Genomic DNA, 3723 nt, shown 5'->3' with positions numbered 1-3723 from the left:
CTATCCCATTCCCCCTCCTTCTTCTTCTATGAGGGTGTTCCCTCACCCATCCAAAAACCCCTTCCTGTCTCCCTGCTTTGACATTCCCCTACACTGGGGGGTCCAGCCTTGGCAGGATCAAGGGCTTCTCCTCCCTTTGATCAGCTGGAGCCATGCATCTGCCCATGTGTACTCCTTGGGGGATCTCGACCTCTTACCTCCCAAGTTTGCCAGTTTCTATTCTTTCTGCTGGTCCTTAGAGCTTCACTTCTGGTCTGCCCCAATAACTGACCATGTTCCCCTCTTCCTTTACCTGTACTCTTTACCACCCAGATTCTCCCTTCCCTCTGTTTCCCATGACTGTTTTCCTTTCTGTCCCAAGTGGGATTAAAGCATCCTCACTGGGGCCCTTCTGCTTGTCAACCTTCTTGATTTCTGTTAATTGTTTCCTATGTACTTTTTCGTTAATATCCAGGTATTTGTGAGTACATACCATGCATGCCCTTTCGGGTCTGAGTTACCTCATCAAGATGATATTTTCTAGTTCCATCCATTTGTCTGCAAAACTCATGATGCCCTCATTTTTAGTAAAGGAATAGAATTCTATTGTGTAAATGAACGAGATTTTCTATATCCACTCTTTATTTGTGAGACATCTGAGTTGTTTTCAGCTTCTGGCTAATACAAATAACTCCACTAAGAATGTTGTGAGAATGTGTCTCTGTGGTATCATGGAGCAATGCCTAAGAATAGTCTATATGGGTCTTCAGGTAGATCTATTTCCAATTTTCTGAAACAGGCAGAATTATTTCTAGAGTGTTAGTACAATCCTCACCAACATGTGCTGTTGCCTAACTTTTTGATCTTAGCCATTCTGATTGGTGTAAGGTTGAATCACAGTCATTTTGATTTGCCTTTCCCTGATCTCTAGGTATATTGAATATTTCCTTTAAGTGCTTCTTGGCCATTTGAGATTCCTCTGTTGTGAATTCTCTTTTTAGCAGTTTACCTCATTTTTATTGGCTTGCTTGACTTTTCAGAGGTTAGTTTCTTGAGTTCTTTATAGATTTTGGATATTATCTCTCTATCAGATGTAGTGTTAGTGAAGATTTTTTTCTCCCAATCTATAGGTTGCAAATTTGTACTATTGACTATGTCCTTTGCCTTACAGAAGCTTTGAGATCTCATTTATCAGTTCTTGATCTTAGAGCCAGAGACACTGAAGTTCAGCTTAGGAAATTTCTCCTTGTGCCAATGAGTTTGAGGTTCTTTCCTACTTGCTCTTCTATTAAATTCAGTGTATCTGGTTTTATGTGGAGGTCCTTGATCCACTTGGACATGAGCTTAGTGCAAGAGGACAAATATGGATCTATTTTAATTTTTTTCTATAGGCAGAGTGCCAGTTATACCAGCTCCATTTATTGAAGATGCATTATTTTTTTCCATTGTATATTTTTGGCTTCTTTGTTAGAAATCAAGTATCCATAAATATGTGTGTGTTCCTGGTTCCTGGGTCTTCAATTCTTTTCTATGGTTTTCATGTCTGTCTCTATACCAATACCATGCAGTTTTTATCATTATTGCTTTGTAGTAGAGCTTGAGGTCAGGGACAGTGATTCCCCCAAAAGTTTGTTCATATGATAGTCAGTACTGCTTCTTTTTCATTTCTAATGTACACATAAGAAAAGAATGATGGAGTTGAGAGAGGAAATACTGCTATTCACCATTGAGTTGGAGAATACAAAATTGAAATTGGGTCACATCACTGTCACAGGGAAGTGATTGCAAAATTCTATCTTTAAGAAACTATTTCCTCTGGATTAAACAAATGAGATTTCATAAAATTGCAAAGCTTCTGTATGGCAAAGGACACTGTCATTAGTACAAAATGGCAACCAACAGAGTGGCTAATATCCAAAATATACAAAGAACTCAAGAAGTTAGACTCCAGAGGCCCAAATAACTCTATTATAAATTGGCATAGAGAGCTAAGCAAAGAATTTTCATCTGAGAAATACTGAATGGCTGAGAAATACCTAAAGAAATGTTCAACATCCTTAACCACCGGGGAAAGGCAAATCAAAACAACCCTGAGATTCTACCTCATGCCAGTCAGAATAGCTAAGATAAAAAAAAAAAAACTCAGGTAACAACAATCCTGGAAAGGATGTGGAGAAAGAGGAATATTCCTCCATTTTTGGTGGGATTGCAAATAAGTACAACCACTCAGGAAATCATTCTGTATGTTCCTCTGAAAATTGGACATAGTGCTACCTGATTACCCTGCTATACCACTCCTGGGCATATATATATCCAAATGATGCTCCAACATAGACCAAGAACACAGCCTCCACTATGTTCATAGCAGCCTTATTTATAATAGCCAGAAGCTGGAAATCACCCAGATATCCCTGAACAGAAGAATGGATACTAAAAATATTGTACATTTACGCAATGGAATACTACACAGCTATTAAAAATAATGACTTCATGACATTCATAGGAAAATGGATGGAACAAGAAAATATTCTCAGTGAGGTAACCCAATCACGAAAAAAAAAATCAAAGAAACAAACAAAAAGAAAAAAACACGTAGTATACACTCACTGTTAAGTGGAAGTGGATATTAGCCCAAAAGCACGGATTACCCGAGGTAAAATGCACAGACCACATGAAGCTCAGGAAGTAGGATGATCAAAGTGGGTATGCTTCAGTACTTCTTAGGAGAGGGAACAAAGTCCCTGAGGACAGGGCCCAGCTACTCCTCAGCACCTCAGCAGGCTCTGTGACCAGCAGGATGCAGCCTCCTGGCCTGAACCCCACCCTAACCCCGCCCTCAACCCCCAATCCCCCCAACCCTGCCTATGAGTCTGCTAAGGGGACTTCACCTTTGTCTCTTCACAGACAGGGAAGATCTCAATGGTTCTATAGCAGCTCCAGAGGTCAAGTAAAAGCTTGGTGCCAAGTGGAGATTTTATCAAAGAATCTATAGCTACCACATTTTTGAGACAAAAGAGCCTATGGCTTGGTTTGGAAGTTGATGATGAGGATAACAAGCTACTTTTAGAAGAATTGGACATTGACCTAAAGGGTATTTACTAGGAAATCCGTTTTGTTTTGATGTCAATGCCATCGTTCAGTTTAATAGACAAGTGGTGAGAGACAATCCTGACTTTTGGGGTCCACTGGCTGTTGTTCTTTTCTTCTCTGTGATATCGTTATATGGGCAGTTTAGGGTGGTCTCATGGATTATAACATTTGGATATTTGGTTCACTGACAAATATCTTACTGGCTAGAGTTCTTGCTGGATAAGTTGCATATGGTTAGGTTCTTGGAGTTATAGGATATTCATTATTTCCTCTCATTGTAACAGCCCCTATACTTTTGGTGGTCTTTATAAAACTATGTGGTGTGTTTTGGCCTGCCTACAGTGCTGCTTCTTTACTCGTAGGTGAAGAATTCCAGACCAAAAAGCCTCTCCTCATTTATCCGATCTTTTATTATACATTTATTTTTTGTCCTTATATACTGGGGTGTGAGCCAAGTTGTACATGAATCAAAAAGATGGTGTTACATTTGTATTAGGTGGGAAATCTTCCTGCAGAGATTGGAAAAAAATTACTAGTAAAATTTTATTCATTCCAGATAGAAAGCCAGGCTTTTTAGTATTTAATTAATTGCAGTTATCTGGAATTTTTTTGGTCAGAATTCTGAATTCTGTTTGGTTCTTCCTATTCTGCAAA

General features: G+C 39.1%; 1 pseudogene; it reads left to right on the top strand.

Moving 5' to 3' along the window:
• Window positions 1-3519, top strand: part of Yipf4-ps1 (Yip1 domain family, member 4, pseudogene 1) — a 9971-nt pseudogene extending 6452 nt beyond the window's left edge.
• The last annotated feature ends 204 nt before the right edge of the window (window positions 3520-3723 follow it).

This window comes from Rattus norvegicus, chromosome X, assembly GCF_036323735.1.
Source record: "Rattus norvegicus strain BN/NHsdMcwi chromosome X, GRCr8, whole genome shotgun sequence".
NCBI classification, from domain to species: Eukaryota; Metazoa; Chordata; class Mammalia; order Rodentia; family Muridae; genus Rattus; species Rattus norvegicus.
Note: the sequence above shows the minus strand (reverse complement) of the source record. Positions and strands in the feature narration are given on the sequence as shown.